This window comes from Choloepus didactylus, chromosome 2, assembly GCF_015220235.1.
Source record: "Choloepus didactylus isolate mChoDid1 chromosome 2, mChoDid1.pri, whole genome shotgun sequence".
Taxonomy (NCBI): Eukaryota; Metazoa; Chordata; class Mammalia; order Pilosa; family Megalonychidae; genus Choloepus; species Choloepus didactylus.
Genome location: NC_051308.1, coordinates 4162175 through 4187469, shown reverse-complemented (window position 1 = coordinate 4187469; position 25295 = coordinate 4162175). Strand labels below are relative to the sequence as shown.

Here is a 25295-nt window from a genome sequence, read left to right as displayed (position 1 = left end):
GAAAACACAATAACAACAGCAAATTGTATTAAAGGAGAGAAAAGCTCCCACAAGACATGATAAGGTTCACAATCATAAAAATCTACTGGCTCCAAATCTGTAATGTAAATGGGGCATGAATATTCATCTGAATTCTAGAATGCAAGACAAAAAAAAAAGAAAGATTTTCCATCAATAAAATATTAAAATATTTTCATTTTGAATTCTTAGAAGAGATGTATCGTCCAATCCTAAAATCTGCCATGATAACTATAGAGTTCTTTGACTTATGGGTAATCAAAAATGATTAAGATTGTATAAATGAGTGTTCTAATAAATGTTTATCGATTTGCTACTATATTCAAGATTCTGATGCAGTTAGCACCTATTGTTAAGATGCTCATGGTCTTTAGGAGGAGACCAAAGAAAATACTATAACTAGTTCTAATGGATATATATAAAGTGCTTTAGAAGTATAGGAGAAACTACAATTAATTAAGGACTGTGGCTTGGGTAAAACCATCAGTGCTGCAGAGGATCATAAGTATGGATAGTAGGTGGCACATGAGTTGACACTTTAAAGAGATGCACAATTTCATCAAGCAGAGGCATGCATGTGTCATTGGAAGAGGGTCCTACATGAGGGCAGGAGAAGTAATGAATGAGCATGGAGGCAAACGGGTGACAGGAGATTAATCTAGGAAAGCAGGAAAATGGTAGATAAGGAAGAATGTCCTGCATCATCATTAGAATTGTAGGCTTTTTCCTGTATAACAATGCCTTGACACCAAGGATTAACCATTGGGAGTTTAAATTATTAACTAAGCAAAGCCAAAGATTCATGACACTTAGTATTTTTAAATGAAAAGGCATTAGTATCCATAGTTTCCATACGGTTGAAAGGAACTCATTCATGTATTTGTTCATAAGTTGAATTTAGGGTGTGAAGCATTTAAGGGAATCAGGAAGGAGTTAAAATATCCTATACCTATGCAAACATATATTATGAAATATATAAATATTTAAAGCCTGAACACTATACATGATTTACCACCTTGATTTTTTTTTACTAATATATTTAGAGCTCTTCAATCAGCTGTTGTTTTTAAAAGCTACAAAGTTTTTCATTTAATGAAATACTATATTTTATTTAACCACTCATGATGGTTGATTTCATGTGTCACCTTGGTTAGGCTATGGTGTCCAGTTGTTTGGTCAAACACTGACCCACTTATTGCTGTGAAGGTATTTTGTAGATGGGCTTTGCATCTACAATCAGTTAGAGGTTTTAAAATCCAGAGCTGAGGAGGTTTCAGAGGCCAGAAGAAGAATTTATGCCTCAGCTTCACCATTGGTTCTTGCAGGAATTTCTAGCCAGCCAGCTTCCCCTAGGGAATTCTGACTAAGGGCTTCAACATCACTTTTATCAGTTTCCAGTCTGCCCTACAGAGTTCAGAATTGCCAACCCCCATGGTCATGTAGGCCAATACCTTCTAATAAATAGCTTAAAATCTACCTTGCTAGTTCTCTTTCTCTGGAGAACCTTGACTAAGACACCACTAGTTTGCTTCTAAGTATTTTGCTGTGGCAAACATTCATGCAATGACTACCTCTTATTTTTATGTCATTGGGCCCAAGTATAGAGATGCATGGAATAACTTCCTAGAAGAGGAATTGCAAGATGAGAGAATTTATACATTTTTCATCTTAATAGATAGTTCAGATATGGCTTCCAGAAAGCTTGTACTAATAGAATGCCTTGGTATAAACTCTTTCTCTGAGCTGCCTGTCTTTGTCCTTTGTCCATCGTTTTCCTCTGAGTTACTGGTCATTTTCATATTGATTCTTAAGAGCTTTTTATATTTTATAGTAACTAGCCCTTTGTCATATGTGTTTTTAATGTTTTTCTCATGGTTTGTCATCTTTTCTTTTGATTTTTGTTTATGGTATTTTCTTTTGTAAATACATTTAATTTTTATGTAGACAAATTTATCAAGCCTTTAATTATGACTTTTGAATAGTATGTCCTGTTTGTAAGTTCATTCCCATTACAATAACATATAAAAATTATCTTATGTTTCCTCCTAGTGCAGTTTCATACTTTTATGTTTAAATCTTTGAACCACTGGGATATATTTTTATAACAACTTTATCGAGATATAATTCAGTGGGCTGTAGTATATTCGCAGAGTTGCACAACCATCATTTGGGATCTATTTTGGGGTGGACCGTGAGGTAGGGATTCAGCTTAATATTTTTTTCTAGGTGGCTAGTTAGTTTTATTAACACTTTTTGGAGCAAACCATCCTTCTCACACTGACTTGAAGTGTGCTCGGCACTTTTGATATATTCATATACTTCTCACAACTTCCCTTCAAGATTAGTATTATTATTCCCATTTTCCAAGAGACGGAATTAGGATTCAAAAATGTTAAGTGAAACCACACTGCCCAACCTCCAGAAAAAGGAATCCTAACAATAAGACCTTCTTTCTCTTTGTCTTCCTTCCTTCCTCTACTCTAAGTCATTCAGCACAATTTATTGAGGGCTTATTATAGAAGAGGCCTTGTGCTAGACATAAGGGTACAGAGAAGAAAAACATGGACATTGTGAACAAGGTGTTCCAGAAACAGGACAAGATAGACCAAGAGAAGACAGGTGCGACACAGCAGGATACTTCCCCAAAAAAGTAGAGAAAGAAAACCTCTTATATCTAATGTCAGTCTGCCCAAATTGAGCAATGGTCAGAGTATTTTGCATAAAGTCAAATGAGTGTTAATGCAAAGCAATTAGAACAGTGCCCAGCCCACAGTAGATGCAATATTAAAAGATTAGCTATAGACATTGTTAAACAGATACACAGATCTTAAGAGAGGGGTTGGTCTTTTTATCTAAAGAATTCAGAAAATGATTGAGACAGCGCATTTTGCTTTGACTGCGGAAATCTGGATACATGGACTCTCTATAGAAGCAGAAGAGAGACTTTCGAAACTATCTGGTTCAACAGGGGGACAAGGGAGTAGTCCCAATGAAGAATTAGTTGGCACTAAGTGGGGAAAGCATTCTAGAAGTGGGTTTTTCTTGTCATGTAGTTGAATTATTCTTTCTGAAGCAGCACATTTTCTTTCTAGTGAAAAAATAAACATGGCTAGGGGAAAATGTTTGGAGGATGAGGCCTTAAAAATAACAACTCATAGCCAAAATAGAGAAATGTTCCTTTCTCAGTATAGAGTCTCTGTTTACTTGACAGACTGCACACCGGCGGGGGGGACGCTTCAGTGTGGGACGCAGCGTTCCTTCACCTGCTGTGAGCAGAAGTTCAGTTCAGAAACCAAGAAAGTAGAATCTTAACAATTTTCCTTTCTTCTGGTTCCTTTTGAATTGTCACCCATGTTTTCCATGAGGAGCTGGTTCTTCACTCTTCCAGCAAAAGCATATTTCTCTCAGTCTCTTTTCACGAATATCCTATTATTCCTAACCAGTCATTATTATCCGTCAAAAGGCAAGAGTGCTTGCCCTTCAGCACACGTTAGAGACCGTAGCCTGTGCCCTCAGTGATGCCAGGTCCCCAAACTCTCAATTCAGTTCTCACTGTGTTTTTTTTTGGGGGGGTGGGGTGCATGGGGAGCGGGCAGGCAGGACATGGAAGGCAAACATTGACAACTAGTCATAGACCCATTTTGATTGAGCACTCTGGAGACTACTTCCAGTTGAGCAGAAGTGCTTCCTGTTTTAATGGTGCAACTCTGACCCTGGAGGCTCCTGGGCTGTGAGTATTCAATGCAGTGAAGCTGCAACTTTCTAAGCTGTGCTGTAAGAGTCTAAAAATTTATGCTGATGTCTCCATTAGAATTAACCCATTATCTCTTCCAATGGGAAAATATCAAATGAGCTAAACACTTCAGTCCATCCACAAAGAATCCATTATTTATGCACTAATAAATAAAAGTACCCCATGATAGATTGGTAAGTCATTAGAACGTTATCAGAATCTAAAATACTGGATGATTACATGGGATCTGTGGGTCTATCACATTATTATCTCAAGGTGAAAGAGCTTGGCAGGTGAGCTAGTGAGCAGGTAACTTGCTAGCCTAAGACCTCGGTGGATCTGGAGATTGCACAGACACTGACCATCTGCCCAACACAAAGGAAACATTTATCTGTCTACTGAGGTCACGATATATTATGGTCAGGGCTTCATTGTCAAAGTCCTGTCTTCTTATTCTATACCAACTCCAAGAAGCAAATCAGAACAGAGGATTTAACTCTATTTCAAAGGCAATGGGTACAATGACACACTCAGAAACGGGGTGATTACTAAGAATTGGGAGAGAAGACTTCTATAACAAGGCAAGATCAGTCTCAGTCCATGAAGTATTCCAGAGGCTCAGAAGAACATGGGGGATGGAAAAACAAGATTTATTTTTAAAGGATTCAGGCAAGAATCTGAAGAAGTAGTTTAGCAAGCAGACCAGCCTCTGACTCCTGCTGTGAAACGCGGCAGCCTGAAAAGAGAAACTCTTCCATGGAGTCTATGAGACTGGTTTTCAAAGCAGCTTAAAATCTGTTAGTGGGGGGACCTTGTTCTGCTACATGCGCTCTTAAAATACAGTGTATTTATCATAAATTATGGTGAAAGGAACAGAACTTGAAAGAGCATTTGCTCATGGCATGTCCTGGAAGCTTCTCCTTTAGTTTTACAGAAGCCCTAAGGTACCTATAACTCCACAGAGAAAATAAGGAGCTCTAAGGAGAATGTGCAGGCCACACCTTCACTTGTTTGCCTTCAAAAATATTTGTTAAGAGATGTAAAGTTACCCTGTAGCATCTCTTTGTATAAAAGGATTTGGTAAACGGAAACTCAGCTGTCCTGAAAAAAGTGCAGTATGGTTAGGAAAAAAAAGTTACAAGTCAAGATGCTGTTTAAAATCTATAGTGTTAAACTGAATTTTAGTAAAAGGGTTTCTGTATCTTTGATGCTGCAAATCTCTCTGCACATGCCCCTGAAATGCTGTGGCTCTAAGCGATATGATCTCTTTAATGTGGAAGAAAATGCTGAAGATGGCAAATTGTCAAGCCATATATCTTGAAAGATGAAAAATTGTTTATTTGAGAGGAAAGTTAAGACTCCGGTATCAGACCACCTGGGCGCAAATCCTGATGACACTATTTACTAGTTTCGTGACCTTGAATCGATTATTTAAACCCTCTATCCCTGAATGAACATATAGACAGAATCACCCACATTGGACCACAGACTGAATAAGAAATAATTGGGATTTGGGAGTTGTTACTGCAGTAAACCTATATATGGATTAATAAAGAAATTGGAACTGCAATTGGAGTACTGTCATACAAAATGTCCAGCACCCTGGTGTCAGGCTTCAAGGAAGCAGACATAGCTAGCTGGATGGCTGGAGGCCTCTGGTACAACTGCATTCTGAAATAACTTGGAATGCAGATCCTGCATCTAGGGAAGGGTTTAGAAAGAGTCAGTGCAGTGGATTCCATAGCTTGCCTTTGGAGAGGTATTATAAGAAAGAAGTGAACTCAGGCAAGAATAGAATTCTTTTCAGGCAGAGATGGAAAGAAATGGAGGAAAGCCAGAGACAAGGCCCTGTAGTTTGGTAACGCCAACTGCTTCTGGCCACAAAACATTAAGAGATGAAATCGAAGACGGTCTTGAGTATCTGAGACCCAGTAAGACTTCTCAGTTTACAAAGTAACTTAGTTTGGGGCAAAGCTCAAGCCAAGATGATTGTTCCAAATAATCTCCATCAAGCCCATTGCTTCAAATAACCTCAAGGGCTCACCAGTAAATCACTAGGAAGAGGCCTAGGGACAAGGAATTAAAATCTAGGAAAACCAGGCACAAAAAGAGAAATATTATACGCTACCACTAATGTGAACATTGAAAAATGTAAAACAAATGGTTTATAATGTAGAATGTAGGGGAACTAGCGATAGAGAGCAATTAAGGAAGGGGAATGATAACCCAATGAGAACAGATAAACTATCGTGGGTAAATTTCACATTCTGGGAATGCCCAGGAATGACTATGGTCTGTTAATTTCTGATGGGTATGGTAGGAACAAGTTCACAGAAATGTTGTTATATTAGGTTATTTTCTTGGGGTAGAGTAGGAACATGTTGAAAGTAAAGTAGTTATCTTAGGTTAGTTGTCCTTTTCTTACCCCCTTGTTATGGTTTGTTTGAAATGTTTTTTTAATTGTATGTTTTTTTAAATTTTTTTTATATAGTTGATCTAAAAAAAAAAGAGTTAATTAAAAAAACAATGAAAAAAATCTAGGAAAAGACTTGGGGTGTGGTTACAAGCAGATGTAACTAATAAGAAGCAAGCAGAATACAAGTCTGCTAGTTTTTTTGGTTTGTTTTTTGTTTTTCACTTTGACATGGCTCTTTTAATAATAAGGACATTTAGTTACAAGATATCAGTAATACTATAAAAGAAAATGAACAAAAACCCAACAATATCATTAATATCAAGTCAATATTTAAAAATCTCAATTGTCTCCAAATAGGGTTTTATAGTTGTTTATTCTCATGAGGATCCAAACACAGTACATATAATATATTCAGTTGTATGTCTCCTTTAATCTAGAAAAGTTTCTTTAACTTTCAGTAAGAGAAGTTGTAGATTTAAATAGAAGTCATGTAAAAAATACAGCCTTTCCATATATCCCCTACTGTTGACATTTGCATTAGTGTGGTACCTTTGTTACAATTGATGAAAGAATATTAAAATAGTACTATTAACTATAGTCCATAGTTTACATTAGGTGTATTTTTCCCTCTGTACCACCCTATTATTAACAACTTGCATTAGTGTACTTTGTTATAATTCATGAAAAAATATTCTTATCCTTGTACTATTAACCCTAGTCCATTGTCCACAACATAGTTCATAATTTCATAATTTATCTTCTAACTTTCTATTAATATATATGACCTAAAACTTCCCCTTTCAATCCCATTCACATACATGATTCAACAATTTTAATTACACTCACAATAATGTACTACCATCACCATCATCCATTTCCAAACCTTTACAATCAATTTAAATAGAAATTCTGTGCAAATTAAGCATTAACTCCCCATTCTCTACCCAAATCTATCCCCTGGTAACCTATATTCTAGATTCTGACTCTGTGCATTTGCTTATTATAATTAGTTCATAACAATGGGAACTCATACAATATTTGTCCTTTGTGTGTGGTTTATTTCACTCAGCATAAGTCCTCAAGTTTCATTCACGTTGTCGCATACATCAGGACCTCATTCCTTTTTACAGCCGAATAGTATTCCACTGTACGTATTTAACATATTTTGTTTATCAATTTATTGGTTGATGGACACTTGAGTTGCTTCCATCTTCTGGAAATTGTGAATAATGGCGCTGTGCACATCTGTGTGCAAATACCTGTTCAAGTCCGTACTTTCAATTCTTCAGGGAATACACCTAGTAGTGGGATGGCCAGGTGGTATGATAAATCTATATTTACCTTCCTGAGGAACTGCCAAACTGTCTTCCACCATGGTTGCCCCATTTTACACTCCCACCAGCAATGAATGAGTGTTCCTATTTCTCCACACCCTCTCCAACACTGGTAATTTTCTGTTTTTTTTTAATAGTAGCCATTCTAGTGCATGTGAAATTATATCTCATTGTGGTTTGGATTTGCATTACCCTAATAGCTAGTGATGTTGAGTATCATTTCATGTGCTTTTTAGCCATTTGTATATCCTCTTTGGAGAAATGTCTATTCAAGTCTTTTGCCTATTTTTAAATTGGGTCACTTGTCTTTCAATTGTTGAGTTGTAGGATTTCTTTTTATATTCTGGATGTTAAATCCTTATTGGACATGTGGTTTCCAAATATTTTCTCCCATGGAGTAAGTTGTCTTTTCACTTACATGACAAAGTCATTTGAAGGACAAAGTTTTTAATTATAGGAGGTCCCATTAATCTATTTTTTCTTTCTTTGCTTGTGCTTTGGGTGAAAAGTCTAAGAAACCATTTGCCTAACAAGATCCTGAAGATGCTTCCCAGCATTTTCTTCCAGGAATTTTAAAGTCCTGGCTCTTCCACTAATGTTCAGTAACAGTGGTGATGTAGGCATCCTTGTCTTGTTCCAGAGCTTAAAGGGAAAGCTTCAGTCTTTCACCATTGGGTACGATGTTAGCTGTGGATTTGTCCTATATGCCCTTTATTATGTTGAGGAAATTTCCTTCTATTCCAATTTTTCTAAGTGTTTTTATAAAGAAAGGATGCTGATTTTTGTCAAATGCCTTTTCTGAGTCAACAAAGATGATCATGTGGTTTTTTTCCCTTCATTTTGTTAATGTGGTGTATTGCATTAATTGATTTTCTTATGTTGAACCACCTGTGCATACCGGGATAAAACCACTTGACCATAGTGTATAATTCTTTTGATGTGCTGTTGGATTTGATTTGCAAGTATTCTGTTCAAGACTTTTGCATCTATATTCAAAAGAGAAATTGGTCTGTAACTTTCTTTCCTTGTAGCATCTTTATCTGGCTTTGGTACGAGGGTAATGTTGGCCTCGTAGAACGAGTTAGATAGCATTCCCTCCTCTTCAATTTTTTTGAAAGTTTGAGCAAGATTGGTATTAATTCTTCTTGAAATGATTGGTAGAATTCACCTGTGAAGCCATCTGGTCCTAGGCTTTTCTTTGTTGTGAGGTTTTTGATGATTGATTCAGTATCTTTACTTGAAATTGGTCTATTGAGGTCTTCTCTTTCTTCTAGAGTCAGTGTAAGTTATTCGTGTGTTTCTAGGAATTTGTCCATTTCATCTAGGTTGTCTAATTTGTTGGCATATATAGAATCCTCTTATGATCCTTTTTATTCCTGTGGGGTCAGTTTAGTAATGCCTCACCATTTCTGATTTTATTTGTGTCATCTCTCTTTTTCCTTTGTTAGTCTAGCTAAGGGTCAATTTTATTCATCTTTTTGAAGAACCATCTTTTGGTTTTGTTAATTCTATTTTTTTAATTCTCAATTTCATTTTTTTCTGCTCTAATATTTGTTGATTCTTTCTGCTTGCTTGCATCTAGTTTGCTCTTCTTTTTCTAGTTCCTCCACGTGTGCAGTTAGAGCTTTCATTTTGGCTCTTTCTTCTTTTTTAATGTAAGCATTTAGGACTATAAATTTCCCTGTCAGCACTGTCTTCACTACATACCATAAGTTTTGGTATGTTGTGTTCTTGTTTTCATTCATCTCAAGATATTTACTGATTTTCCTTGCAATCTCTTCTTCAACCCACTGATTGTTTAAGAGAGTGTTATTTAATTCTATCTATGCATGCTTTTTCCAGTTATCTATATATTAATTTTCAGCTTCATTCCATTATAGTCAGAGAAGATACTTTATATGATTTCAATATTTCTAAATTTATTAAGACTTGAATTGTGACCAAACATGTTGTCTATCCTGGAGAGTGATCTGTGTGTATTTGAGAAGAATGTATAGCCTGTTGTTCTGGGGTGCAATGATCTGTATATGTCTGTTAGGTCTAGTTCATTTATCACATTGTTCAAGTTCTCTGTTTCTTTATTGATCCTCCATCTAGATGTTCTGTCTATTGATGAGAGGGGTGTATTGAAGTCTTCAACTATTATTATAAAGGTGCCTATTTCTCCCTTCAGGTTTGCCTCATGTATTTTGGAGAACTAAGGTTAGGTACATTGATATTTATAGTTATAATTTTTCTTGACTGATTGCATCTTTTATTAACATGTTGTGTCCTTCTTTGTCCCTTATAAAAGCTTTTGACTTAAAGTCTATTTTGTCCTATATCAGTATAGCTACCCAAACTCTTTTTTGGTTACTATTTGCATGAAAGATCTTTTTCCATCCTTTCATTTTTACCTGTTTGTGTATTTAGCTCTAAGGTAAGTCTCTTGTGAGCCACATTTAGTTGGACCATGCTTTTCCATTAACATTCGGTGTTATCACTGTAAGGGCAGTACTTACTTCAGCCAATTTGTCTTTTGGTTTTATATATCATATCTTTTTTTTCTTTTGTCTCTCTTTTCCTTTACTGACCCTTCCTTTTCTATATAGTTGATATTTTGTGATATATTTGACTGATCCCTTTCTCATTTCTATTTCTGCATATTTTAAAAAATACTTTCTTTGTTTTTACCCTGGGGTTTATATGGCACAATCTACGTCTATAACCTAATAATTTGAAAAGATACCAACTTAGCATCAATAGCATTCAGGTCCTCTGCTCACATATACCTCTGTTTCCCCTCTTTATGTTGTTTTTTGTCCCATTTTACCACTTTATATTTTGCATGTCAGTTATCAGGAAGTAGGCCTTTTTCTTCTTCAATTGTATTTTGATTCTTATATGAGTTAAAGAGTAGAGTTGTATATTGAGGATACAGTACTATTGGATTTTGCATTTATCCTTTTAGTTACCCTTACTGATGATCTTAATTTCTTCATACTGGGCCTCTCTTTCCTGTCTTTTCCTTTCAACCTGCAGAACTCCCTTTAGTATTTCTTGTAGGGCAGATATCTTGTTGATGAACTCTCTCTGTTTCTGTTTATCTGTGAATATTTTAAAACTTCTCTCATTTTTGAAGGACAGTTTTGCTGGATAAAGAGTTTTGGGCTGACAAGTTTTCTCTTTCAGTAGCTTAAATATATCATACCACTGCCTTCTCGCCTCCATGGTTTTTCATGAGAAATCAGTACTTAGTCTTATTGAGGATCCCTTATATGTGACAAATTGCTTTTCTTTTGCTGCTTTCAGAATTCTTTCTTTATCCTTAACATTTGATATTCTGATTAGTATGTGTCTTAGAGTAGGTCTATTAAGACTTACTCTGTTTAGAGTACCTTGTGCTTCTTGGACATGTATACTTACGTCTTTCATAAGAGTTGGGAAATTTGGGGCCATTGTTTCCTCAAATATTCTCTCTGCCCCCTTTCCCTTCTATTCTCCTTCTGGGACACCCATGATGCATATGTTTGCATGCTTTGTGCTGTCACTCAAATTCCTGAGATGCTGCTCAATATTTTCTATTCTTTTCTCTATCTGTTCTTCTGACTGTATGATTTATATTGTTCTGTCTTCTAGCTCACTGATTCTTCTGCCTGTTCAATCTGCTGTTGGATGCCTCTAGTGTATTTTTAATCTCTACTATGTGCTCTTCATCCCCATAATTTCTGTGTTTCCTTTTATACTTTTACATTCTTCTTTGTGCTCACACATTGTCTTCTTAATATCTTTTTCTCCTTATGCATACTTTCTGTCATCTCTGTAGACTTAGGATATGCATGGAGTTCCAGCTCACTGCTGTCTCTCTATAGTCTCTTCTCTGTGGTGGGAAGGACACAGGTCAAGCTGCCTTTGTGAGACTCTCATGCTGTGTGTGCACAGTGAGGGGGAGGGGAATGGGAATGGACTGATGGTCTAGAATGGAATTTTCCTACTTGATATTTTTCTGTTTCTTCAATTCAGCATTGTATAGTCCATTTGCCATGTCTAATATCCACCAGAGTTCTAAGCTAGTGGGATATATCCTTTTATTCACTGAATCTCTGGGGAGTCTTTTTCAGGGGATGTCTTATGGAACCATGTTGATGATGTCCCTCTCTACTAGGTTTTTAAGAGAATTGCACTGCCAAAGAAATTCATAAGCCTGAACTAAAAAACAAAAGGCTTTATTTGTTTATGTTTCTAACTTTTAAGTCTCAAATTTGCCTGGCAGGAAGTGGTTTGAGAGCTGTATAGCTCACCAAAAGGATAAACTTCTCCACTTGAGTTGTGGCCAAAGGGACTGACAGGCAAGAAGGAACCTTCCAGAAGATGGGAAGCCAAGGGGCCATGGCAAAAAACACAAAACGGATTTGTTCCAGAGGGCTGAATTCAGGACTAATCAAAGAATTTTACAGCCCTTCAGAATAAAAGCCTCCCCTGTCTAGTAGAATCTCACAACCGTCATGGATGACTGACATGGGGAGTATTCCCTGCTCCCCTTTTTTCCAAATGGAGTTTTCATTGTAGTTGTTTTTCCCGTACTCCACCACTGGATATTGGGGGTACCCAAGGGGTGAGGATGTAGACCCGGAAGAAGCACACCCTACTTGATGGAGAGAGCTGAGGTCACTGAGGCATCTCTGAGCTCAATGGGCTTTAGCCAGGTGCAATGGCTGAGTGGGACTTTGGATTGAACCTTGAGGAGAAATAGACCAAGACTGTGGCAAAGACTGCTGTGTTTCCTTTTCCTGAATTTCCTCCTAGAAACCACGGTCTCCCCATCAGTTAAGGGTAGGCACATGACTGGGTTCTGCTAATGAAAGAGTGGGAGTGACTTGCATCACTTCTGTGATGAAGTAGTTAAGAATCAGGTGTATCTTCCCTGAATAAGAAATAAGCTTCTACTGTGTTGAGGGGATGAAATTTCAGGAATGTTTGTTACAACCAGGTGCTTGTACCCCATGACACAGAATGGATGCCTGTATCTATTTCCTCCCTGCCCTGAATCGTCCCCAATACACCACCAGCACACAAATACATGCAAGATGTAAATATATATTTATCTTGGGTGGACAGGGCTACTGCCTGATAAAACAGGTATAAGAAATGCATTTCTACGGCACTTCACTTTATAGATTCTAATCACTTTCAACTGGCATGACTAGGAAAGTCTTCAAAGAGTATGTGGCATTTGATGAGGGTCTTGATGAGCTGAGTGAGTGGGAGATAGGAAATCCTAGGCAGAATAAATGGTGCCAGTTAAGACCCAGAGGTGGTAGAAGAGAAGACATACATAGAAAATGTTGAGTAATCCAGCTGATAGAGTTTGGTATTTGTAAGGAGATAATCTTGGAGTGACAGGTTTTAACCTGTGAAGAGTTGTTAATAAGAGGCTGAAGATGCTAACTGTAAGATAATGTCCGAGGTAAGACTATTAAAACCTTGTCAGTGGGTGATGATCAAATAAATGCTTTGGTATGACTAATTTGCTGTCAGTATGCAGATGAAAGTCAGGGAGAGAAGAAAAGGCTCTTGGAAGAGACTGCAGTTCTGAGAAGAGGCACAAGACAGTGACAATGATTATTAAGAGAAATAAGGGATGGTTTCAAAATCCCTCGAAAAGGAGGAATCCAACAGACTTTGATGAGTGATCCACAGTGTTGGGCAAGGCAAGGAAGGGGTTAAAGACTATTCTGAAGTTAAATGCCAGGATGATAGAGATGATGATGGTATCATTAACAGAAATAGGGGAATTCAGAGGGTTTCTCATTCGGCAGTGGAAGATAACTTCCTCTAAAGTATATGGAATTTAAAATTTTACAGGACCATATAAATGGAGATATCAAGCAGAAAACTGAAAAAATGGGTCTGAAAGTTGGGAAAGAACAGGGTTAAATGTATCAATTTTGACTAGTTTTTTTTCCACTTATGAAAGACATCTTTTCAAATCAGCATGTAAAAATAAACCTCACTTTTGTAATGGATGCTCAGTGCTCTACTATATTCATATTTATCTAAATGCCCCCTCATTATAGGCATTTATATTGTTTTCAATTTTTGGATGTAATAAACAATGTGCAATTACTGTTCTTAAACATAGATATTCTACACTTACAACAGCATGTGCCAAAGAAATTCTTAAACATGTACTAGCAGTGTCAAAAGCATAAATATTTAAAATTTTGTAAGTATTGCCAAAATGCCCTCCAAAAAGATTACACCAATTTACACTAACCTCAACAGAGAATGGAAATGGCTGGAAATTGAGACTTTGGAGATATCTGCATAGAGATGACAGTTGGAACTGGGAAAGAGAGTGAGCTCATGCAGGGAAAGCACAGGCAGAGACAGAGGAAAGAAACTGGGGAAATAAGGACATTTTCAGCATCGTAGGAGAAAATGGAGCCAGTCAAGAAGAGGATTGTTCAGAGTGGGGTCTGTTCAAGAGGGAGGAGAGGTTGAAAGTCAAAGTGAACAAGATGGTGGAATGGGATAGAGTAGAGGGAGGGAGAGAGGGAGGAAGGGAAGGAGAGAGAGAGATACATCAGAAATTGATAAAGATGGTGTTAAGTTCATCGTAAGAGAAGGAAAGCCTTTTTCCCAAGTCAAGGAAAATAGAAGAAACAGTGTGAAAACAGAAAAATTCTGAAAAGCTAATGAATAGAAATAGTATCACTTCGAACTTTTCAGTAAATGGGAAGTGAGATTATTTGCAGAGAATAAGGCAAGGGAGACAGGGGATGAGGACTTGGGATATGGGAAACATTTGGAAAAGCTCTTGAGGTCCTGGGATTGGATAAGACTCAGGCTCTTTTTAATGTCCTTGGAGATTTGGCCCTCCCCCCATCTCTTTAGGTCCATTTCTTACTGCCTGCCTTGTAATTTATGCCCCAGAACACTTCTAAACAAATGCATATTTTTCAGCTGTCTGATTGGATCTTTTCCCTCTCCCCAGTTCCACCCTGAGGTACCTCCTTCTCATCCTTTCAGGCTGACATAGGTTTCACCTCTTCCAGGAAGACTTTCTGACAGCCTAACGTGTTTTAGCCTTTCTCCCTTGGTTTATGTACTTTTCCTCTGCACTCTGGTAACTTTTTCTGTAAAAGACCAGATAGTTCAGGTTTTTCAGGCCGTACCATCTCTGTCACATCTATTCAACTCTGATATTTTAGCATAAAAAGAGCCCTAAACAATATGTATTGAATGAGCATGGCTTTATTCCACTAAAACTTTATTTATGGATCACTAGCCAGATAGATTTGGTCTGTGGTCTATCTTTCGCCGACCACTGCTCGATATCATTGTTCTACATTCAACCAATTTATTGAGCACTAACTATGTGCCCATGTTAGGTGACAGGAATATAATGATGAAGATGAACAAAACCAGCACAGGCTTGCTTCAGAGATGCTAACCATCTATTTGGGGTGGCAGACAGTTAAAAAAAACGGTAAAGTAAGGAAAAGAAATAATTATGTAAAGCTGTAATTAATGGTATAAAGAGAAAAAAAATAGGCATTAAGGTATTGAAAAACAGGGTGGCAGGGCCCTAATATATAAGAGAAGTTTAAGATGGTTGTGAGACATCAAGTAGACCTGTCAGAATTACTAACCTGGAGCTCAAATAAACCTTTGGGTCTGGGGGTTCAGATTTGGGAGTTGCCAAGGGCGAGTGCCTTAGTGCGCAGAGAGGAGAAGACAACATCTTGGGGGGATGCACCTAAGAGGAAGGGGAGCCTTCAGAAGATGCACAAAGGGAGTGTTGGGGGCTGTGGGAATGAGCCAGGAAGGAGAGGTGACACAAGGTCATGGCGCGGTGTCAAGAAGGGCTGAATGATCCATAACGTCAACAGTTTAGAGAAGTCAAGGATGATAAGAATGAATTTCTTGGCCTGTTCCATAATGTTTTCTGGCCTTTTCTGTCAGTGTTGGCTACTCTGGGGATGGAAGTGAAAGAAGTAAACAGCGGATGTAGTCCAGAGTAGGATATTGGCTATTTAGGAATGGAGAAAATTAAGGGGGTGAGATTTTAGAGGGTGTTTTTGCAATGATTGATAATAGACTGGGAGGAAAACGAAATCAGAAAACTGTTTATAATCAAAGAAAAGAATAGGAGGTATTCAGTATCAAAGATAACAAGTGGGTTCAGGAGGAATAAGAAGTGGGAGAGGGAGGCTACAGAGATTATGGTCCTAGGGAGGAGAGCTTCCAGTTTAAGATATTGCAAATGATTCAATTCTCAGGGGAGGTGAGTTCCCTGCAGTGGCATCTACTAAAGTAGAGGAAAACAAAATAACAGAAATGGAGGACATTAAGAACACTGAGACCACGGCTTCTATCATTGTAACAAAGCCCAGCATTAAGTGGCCAATCAAGCACTGACAATAGGTCTAACTGTTTTGAAAAATTACTGAGGGCTTATTTGTTTCTGGCTCTTTAAATCCCAAGTTTGAGTCGTTTCCTCTGAAGACTATGTTGAGCAAATACAGACAACCCAAAGGCTGCAAAGATGAGCTCCATCCATGATCTCTCTCCTGCTCAACCTTCCTTCTACCCACCTTTCAACACATGAGTCTAGTCAGCCCTGAAGTGAGCTCTGGACTTTCTGTGTCAGCTTCCTTCAGCTATCATGAGCTCTGTATAAAGGCAAGTGAGTCAAAAACATATAATAACTAGCATAAATCTCATTCCTCTCAGAGAGGCCAATGCTCAGTGCGCAGGGCAATGTAGAGAAAGGAGAAATGGAATGAAATAAAAACAAACAGAAAATTTAAGAATTTGGTCAGAGGAGACCTTCACAGAATTATTCTGAGAAAAGGGAGAAAAAAAAGCAACAAGTAGTATGATTCACTTAGAAGGACCAGATTTCAAGTGGAAATGACTGTTGGTCCGTTACCTTGAGAAGAGTTGCTATGAGACTGAAAGCCAGTGCTGTCTTCACTGAGGGTTTGAGGAATAAATGCACGGAGCAATTTAGCAATGTTTTAAAAATGTAAAGTTCTCAGAAGGCAGACTCTGAGTCAGGTAGACCTTACTGAAGAAATCAGGGAGCACAACTGTAGGAAGAAAGTTTTCAATTTGTTGTTGGTTTATTTTGTTTTGTTTTGGGCACGTATCAAGAGAAGCCGACCAAGGACTTCTGGTGAAAGAAAACGAAAGTCCAAAAAGATTCTCTTAGTATAAGGAAATCCATGCACATTGAACATGTAGAGAAGAGAGAGTATTTCCTTACTCAGGCAGTGTCTGTAGGCTGAGGGTACTTTCAGATGAAGGGAAAATCACCCTCCTTTAGAGGCCTGCCTTGTTGAGGCACTACCACTCCGATCACTGAAGCAAAGAAGTTGTTGCCATAAGTTATCAGGTCTCCTACATGCGTCTAATTCCATACCCAACTCCTTCCACAATGCAGGCCTATCCCATGCCCTTCAATCATGACCTTGGCACAAGGCAAAGAAGACCCTCATTTCCTCCTCCCCTCTCTTTATTGCAATCTCCAAGGGTGGCCCTGAGACTTGCAAAAGTGGTTGGGAGCCTACCTCCAAACCCTAGTCAAGAATACACTTAAGTGGAATGTAAAATTGTCCAGCCACTGTGAACTTGTCCTTGAAAGTTGAATATAGAATTGCCATATGACTCAGAAATTCCACCTCTAGGTATTTACGCAAAGAAAATGAAAACAGGATCTCAAACAGATACTTATACACCAGTGTATATAGCAGCACTGTTCACATATAGCCAAAAGGTGGAAACAACCCAAGTATCCATGGGTAAATAAAGTATGGTACATACACAAAATGGAATAGCATTCAGCCATATGAAAAAGTGAAATTCCGAGACATGTTCAAACATGGAAGAACCTTGAAAACATTATGCTTAGTGCAATAAGAAAGGCACATAAGGACAAATATTGTATCATACAAATATTGTGTGATATCACTTACAAGAGGTGACTACAAAGATAGAAAGTAGATTACAGGCTGCCAGGGAAAGAGGGAAGGGTAAAAGGGGGAGTATTTTTTTGTAAAAACAAACACAGAAAAAAACAGATAACTGATACAATGATTACTCACCTAGAAAGATTCAGATCCTCTTTGTTCATGCTGGACAAATGTTTGTCAGGAAAATAACACAGGAAATGTTAGATTGACCTGTCTCAGAGATGTCTGGATATTCTCCTCAAACACTTAGTCATATAATGTTCAATTATCCTTATTAAGTTATCTAGCACACAGAAGTAAGATGATACAAAACTCTTTGCCACTTACTTTTCTCACATCAGAGGGGTGGTAGTCAAAACAGTTTTCAAACCACAAGATGTTTTCTAATAAATAGAACAAGCATTACCATGCACTTGTGTCATAAGCTTATGGGTATGAAAGTGGCAAGAAAGGAGTTTAGAGTTGGTTTTTATAGATCCTTCTGTCAGACGTATAAAACACACTTCTGGGTTTGAATGGTTTGCAAAAGAGATGAAATTCTGCACTTCTATAGATAATGATCCACTTGAGTTTGCCCGTTCAGTTTATATACTTTAAGAGCCAAAGTAATTCCCTTGGAGAAAATTCTCTAATGGTTGTTTCTACTCAGGTGAAGAGAAGTGTGGTCAATATTTTAAGATACCCACATCAAGGATGTAAAACACGAGGAAGAACAGCTCCTTTACTCTTTTTCATTTGGATGATTTGGAGTTCTATGGACAAAACAATTAGGTAGAATTTTTGCACCATAGTACAATGAGTTGGCTCTGCTGTCTAGAATGAAGGTATTGGAAGGCAAATGAACAGAGAGCACCATGTGATGTGTATGAGAGCAAGTTTCTACTTTTGGTAAGAAAATGTGATAGATGGATCATTTGTTCATTAATTTGTTTTTAATTGGCAGCTATTTTTTTCTTGTCCATTATATACGCTGGACTCTAGGCACTAAGGACACAAAGACCAATTCTATTCTTTCATTCTTCTATTCATTCAGTAAACATTTTTTGGGTCAGAATCTACTGTATTCCAGGCACCAAGTTAAGTGCCAAAGATATAACAGCAAAACAGACACAATCCATTACCGTGTACAGTTCAGTAAAGAAGACAGTTCAGTAAAGGAGACAAATATCAAACACACACATGCAAATTTTTAAAAAAGCAAAATATTAATGATGATAAATGCCAAGAAGGAGAAGTACAGGATCTGAGGAGAGAGTATAATAAGGGGACAAACTTAGATAAGGGGAAGGTGGGTGTCTGATCAGATAAGGTCTCTTGGAGGAGGTGACAGCTATTTTGAAACCTAAAGAACTAGGATTTAGCCAGGAAAAGAATTGGGAAGAGTGTGCCAAGGAGAGAGACAACTGTGAAGGTTTTGGAAGCAAAAAAAAAAAAAAATGTTTGGTGAGTTTGGAATTACAAGGTCAACATCTTGAAACTCAATGATCCCAGGCATGAGCAGGAACAGATGGGGTCAAAATGTCAAGCTGCAAAGTAGGGCCAACGGTATTGGCAAAGATTATCATCTTCAGCTTGGGGCCAAGAGAAGCCACAGGTAAGATTTGCATTTTTCAGAGAGCAGACCCTGCCCTCAAGGAAACCCCAGTTGGAATGTTTCAACTCTTTGTATCAGGAAGAAAATAAAGTGTAACACTTCTTAACCTGGTAATAGCAAGTGCAAAAGTTCTTGTGCACACAAAAACCCAAACAAAAAAGCAACATAAGTTTTTTGGATCAGTTGTGGCTATTGAAATGCCAGAAGAAAAAAAATCAATGTCCTTGTTTCCCTCTTCCTTTTACATAAAACTGTAACCCACTCAAATCTTTGAAGACAAGTGCACATTTCCAATATGGAGTGCTGGAATCTTTAATAGCTAATGACCTAGAAATCTTCATGTTATCGTTGCACAGGGGTTATAGCATCGCTCATTCAATTAGTATTTATGAAGCACTTGGGTTCTAAGCATTTAGCTGGTTAGTCAAGGTCCCTGCTTTCTTGGAGCTTAAATTCAAGAGATATAGGCAGATAACTCCAAATAAATACATATAAAAGATAATTGCAGATAAAAGTCCTATTAGAACTTAAAACAGGGAGTAAGTTGGTAGATGGGCAACTTTAGCCAGCATCTCCTTAAAGAGGTGATATTTAAATTGAAGCCTGAATGACAAGATGTCTTTGAAGGAATCCAGGATGGAGTTTTAGAAGAGAAACTTACAAACTGTTTTTCATTAGGGAAAGAAATAGAAAAAGGGAGTTATTTTGATCATTGGTTTTAAGGCTACCAAAAAGTGTTTTGGCTTTGAAATCCAAAAAGAAAGACCAGCAAAAGCAAAGCACTCTGCCAAACAATCAAAGAAACCTGAAATGACAAAGTAAAATTAGAACTGGTCCAAACACTGCTTCTTCTTAAACTCTCCAGCATTTTCATAACATGATTTAACAAATCTGAAACTGTAACCATCGGGGGGATAACGGCATTCCATGGAAGTAGTTCACACAGTAGCTCCAGGAATAGAGTCAACCATGGATGGCAGGACTTCTTATTCCTATCTGAAACAATCCTATTTTATTGAATACTTCTTTCTTAATGTTCACAGCTCTCTTCCAGTTCTTTTGTTCCCCTCAATCTTGGTATTTAGTCTTCTTTTCTTTTATTGCAGATGATCTTTGCCTTAAGTTCACCATATAATTTCCATTTTCTAACTTAATTTCATGCCTCTGGACCTAAGTTTTAGTTAAAGAAAACTATGGTTATAAAAGCAATATAATTATATGAAGAGAAAGTGATGTCGAAAGCTGTTTCCAGTGGCAGGGTGGGTGGATATGTATCTGCTGAGTTAAATACCAATTTTTTTTTTTTAAATTGACAGTTGTTTTTTGCAGCTCATGCTTTTAGGTGCTGATTTGGAGGTATATTTTTAAAATTTTTCTCATATTTTGATTGTGCTAAAATCTAAGCAATGCACTCTTCTTGCACTGTGCTGTGGAAGTGGCACGATGTATCTCATGAAGAGCCCTGTCTTGGGAGCAAGGGAACCTGGGTTCTCGTCCCCACCCTCAGTAAATGGCTATGAGACCTTGGGAGAAATCACTTAATCTTTCTGGAATTCCATTTCCTCATCTGAAAAACAAGGAAGCTGGGCCAAAGCAATGGTTTTCAAACCATATTTAGAGGTGGAAGTCTTTTATTAAATAAAGCAAGGTGTAGCGCTCCAATGCATACAAGGGACAAAATAAAAACCCCTCCTGTGCTGCCATCTACTACTCCACACTGCCCCTTTTCCAGATACTAAGCCTGAGTAAATACAGGCTGACTGACAACATGCCCCACCTCATGCACTTGTTATTGATACATGAAGTCTTATGTATTTATGTGACTGTCTTTTCACCCCAATAGATTACATCATCTGTCATCATTTGTCAGGGTTGCTCTGACAAATACCAACCATTGGTTGGCTTAAACAACAGAAATTTATTGTCTCATGGTTTTTTTGTTTGTTTGTTTTTTTTTTTTTACTATGATAAAAATAGATTTTATTCATGGTACCAAATGAAGCAAGGATTTACAAAGGAAAATGCAAAGCACAAAATGATTTGATATATATTCTTTTCAACCTGATTGTGATAACTTTTATTCAGTACTTTCTCTCAGCTTTTTATGATCTGGTTTTAAGCCCTCAAAATTCCATTTGTTAAATACAATTTTAGTATTATTTACAAAGATACTATAAATCCCATAGGATTGAAATTGCCACAGTTGATCTTTCATTGTTCTTATAGCAAGTAATATCTGCTCATCTCTATCATTCTGAAAGTATATCCTTTCTGTAACAGCCAGGAGGTATCTTTCTCTTGTTCTTTGATGCCCTTTTTTTTTTTTTTTTTAATCTTCATTTTATTGAGATATATTCACATACCACGCAGTCATACAAAACAAATTGTACTTTCGATTGTTCACAGTACCATTACATAGCTGTACATTCATCACCTAAATCAATCCCTGACACCTTCATTAGCACACACACAAAAATAACAAGAATAATAATTAGAGTGAAAAAGAGCAATTGAAGTAAAAAAGAACACTGGGTACCTTTGTCTGTTTGTTTCCTTCCCCTATTTTTCTACTCATCCATCCATAAATGTATTGTCTCATGGTTTTGGAGACTGGATAACCAAAATCAAGGTCTTGATAGGCCATGCCCTCCTACCCCCATCCCCAGGAGCTTGGCACAATCCTTGCTCCTCTGCCTCTGTCTCAGGGTGATCTGTCTTCTTGGTTTCCTCTTGAGGTTTTCTCGGACTTCTGGTTTCTACTTCCATGCCCCATCTGCTGTGCTCCAGTCATATGGATTAAGGCCCACCCTGATTCAATTTGGCCTCATCCAGATAGGATCTTCCAAGATCCTGTTCACAAATGAGTCCACACCTTAACTAATAATAACAGCTACAAAGGTCCGCTTTACAAATGGGCTAATGCCCACAGGACCAGGGGACTTTATGGGGGGCCTTGGTTCAATCCTCAACATGTTCCCAGAGTGTAGCACTGCAGCACCCACGTGGCTTCACAGCCCCGACGGCCCCACTCAACAACAGAGATTAGTGTATCTTGACAGTCGTGTAGGTCGGCATTTTCCAGAAAGAAATGAGAGATCATCCAGATGTCTTTTATGGATAAATGTGTCTTTCTCATCATCCTTTCTTCACAGGGCAATTTTTTAGTTTTGGTTTTGTTGTCTCTCTCTAACTTTCTCTACCCCTATTAAACATTTCCAAGGCTTTTGGCCATGGCATGTATAGAAATCCTGTCTTTATTCTAACAGAACAAAACAAGAGACTCTGGGGCTAAACTGGGCTGATGTCATTGCACTAATTTACCAGAAGTTGCTTTAAGAAATAAAAGTGAGGTAGGGACTGCAATATGGCCCTTTCATTTCATCTATGATTGGCACTGAGACATATTGTCCAGCTAGTACACAATGCTTGAGCCTAATTCAGGACTTGCAGAAAAACATTTTTACCTTCCCTTCCCCCAACCCAGACTATTCCCAAGGACTTCAGTGCTGCACTCTGAAACCCTCAGACCTCAATGACGGGTGAAAGTGATTCTGAGCCAAGTTAAGCAGAACTCCTCCCCAAGGGTCTGGAGAGCTCCAGTCTGCAGAAAGCTAATGAAGTCCTTAAAGCCATATGAGTCTTCTCTTCTATCCACTCTTATTGAAATGCTTTTGAGTCTCATTGTGGTGCAATTACAAGCCATAGAAAATTCGACAAACATCTATTTCAAGGTTTGGGCCCAGGACTCTCACTAAAACATTTCAATTCCATTTTCCTGAACACAGAATCTCTAAATGTATCTGTGAGAGCCCTCCACAAGTATTTTCATTTCACAATTGAGAAAACTTTAAGTGATGCAGGTTCCTGACTTAGTTGATGATGGGTATAAACAGATGGTCATTATGAGCTGTTTGGGCTGTTTTCTCTTTCCTTACTATAGATTTTAGAATATTTGATTCATACAAAAGGTTATTCATTATATCTGTATTTTATAAAGTATAATAAAAATGGATACCCACTCTTCAGCAACATGATTTAATATTAGAACATTACCAATGGTATTATACCAAAAGCAGTACAACATATGTGACATCCCCTTACCCCAGAGGTAACTACCATCCTAAAATATGTGTATTATGCCCTTTCAAAAAAGTTTTATCACATTTTTATATACATCCTTAAACATTAATATAGGTTAGGTTTACTTATTTTTAAGTATTATAAATGACAATCTTCTGAAACTTATTTTAATACCAAACTTTATGTTCTATGATTCATCCATGTTGTTTCCTGTTGCTGCATCACATTCATTTTATTCTATTATGTGATTATACCATATTTATTTTATGCATGCTCCTGATGACGGACATTTGGATGTTTCCAGTTTTGAATATTATGGAAATACGGCTATGAACATTCTTGTACATGCAATGTCTCCTAGTAGATATACATCTGTATGTTCTAGTGTGGAACTGCAGAGTTGTAAGGAAGGAGAATTTTCAATTCATATTAGATAATGTCACATTATTTTCCAAGGTGGTTGTACCCATTTCCATTCACATTAGCAGTGCAAGAGTTCCCCAAGATCCACCCACTCTTCTACACTTAATATTTGCAGACTCTTAAACTTTTGCTAATCCAGTAGGCATAAAATGATAACTCGTATCATCTGATTACTAGTAAGACTGAACTTCTTATCCTGTGTTTCTTTGCTGTTACCCTTCTGTGAAGTATCTGTTCATGTGTTTCACCCATTTACAAGTGAGTTGCTTACGCTTCAATTGCTACATAGAGATTTATATACTGTGACTACTAAAGTCTTATTGTATTATAAATATTTCTTCCAAATTGTGGCTTTTCTTTTTATTTTCTTTGCAAAAGTTCTTAATTTTGAAGAAATCAACTTTATCAAGATTTCTTTTGTGGATGACACTTTTTGAATCTTATTTTAGGTATATTTGTCTACCCTGAGGTAGATGATTTCCTCTATTTTCCTATAAAAGTTATAGTTTTGTCTTACAATTAACTCCTTCATTCATCTGGAATTTATTTTTCACATAGTGTGAAGTAGGATCAAATTTCTTTTTTCTCTTTTTCCCCTTCATAGAGAACCAATTTTCTCAGGACCATTAATTAAGTGGCTCCTCCTTTCCCCAGTTATCTCAAGGCTCCCTCTCTTATATATCAGTTATTTATAAATGGGGTGGGATGATTTCTGAATCCTTTTCTTTCTTGTCGGTCACTGTGCTCATTTCTATGCCAATACCACATTGTCTTAATTATAGTCACTTTATGACTTGGTTATTATAGCTTTTTAATCAGTCTCCACAACTTAATTTTAGTTTTCAGGAGAATCTTGGCCAGACTTGGTCCTTGGTCTCTTCTATATACGTTTTAGAATGAGTTTGCCAAAGTCCATAAAAAAGCTTCTTAGGATTCTGATTGGAAGTGCACTGAATTTATAGATCAATTTGTGGAGATTTGATATATATTCAATGTTGAATTTTCCTAGTCATAAACATGGCATAGCTTTCTTTTAATTTCTTCATGTCCTTAATGTCTTTCGATAGAAGTTTATAATTGTCTTCAAAGATCTTTTGCAATTCCCGTACTAAATTTATTCTGAAACACATTAGTTCTGGTTAATGCTGTAAAAAGCATATGTATTAGTTAGGGTTCTCCTTGGAAACAGAATCAATGAGAGATGTCTCTGATTACCAAATTGTAAAAGTGACTCACGCAACTGCGGGAGTGCACGAGTCCAAATTCTGCAGAGCCATCAACAAGCTGTCAACTCCAAGGAAGACATCCGACGAACTCCTCGGGAAATGAACCGACAACTTTGACGAACTCCTCAGGAAACGAACCTACAACTTTGATGAACTCCTCAGGAAACGAACTGGCAACTTCGACAAGCTCCCCAGGAAACGCTTCACTGGGCAGCTGAAGAAGAAGTGAAGGTTCTCTAACAATCCTGCTTATAAGCCTTCAACTGATCACCTGGACCAAATCCAGCCAATTGCATTCTCTCACTGTGGAAGCACGCCCCTTGATGAGTCATCAGTCAGCCGCAGTCAATTGACCGATGATCCAACAAACCAGCCCATTGGATTATTAACCAGCCTCAAATAGCCTCACAGCAATCATCAGGCCAGTGCCACCTAGCCAAGTTGACACATGAACCCAACCATCACAGCATATATCATTGTGTTTTGTTTTTGGATATTGATTAATCTGAACT

General features: G+C 37.5%; 1 protein-coding gene across 4 annotated transcripts in view; it reads right to left on the bottom strand.

Moving 5' to 3' along the window:
• Positions 1–25295, bottom strand: part of ESR1 (estrogen receptor 1) — a 388242-nt gene that overhangs the window by 37148 nt on the left and 325799 nt on the right. The window lies entirely within an intron of this gene.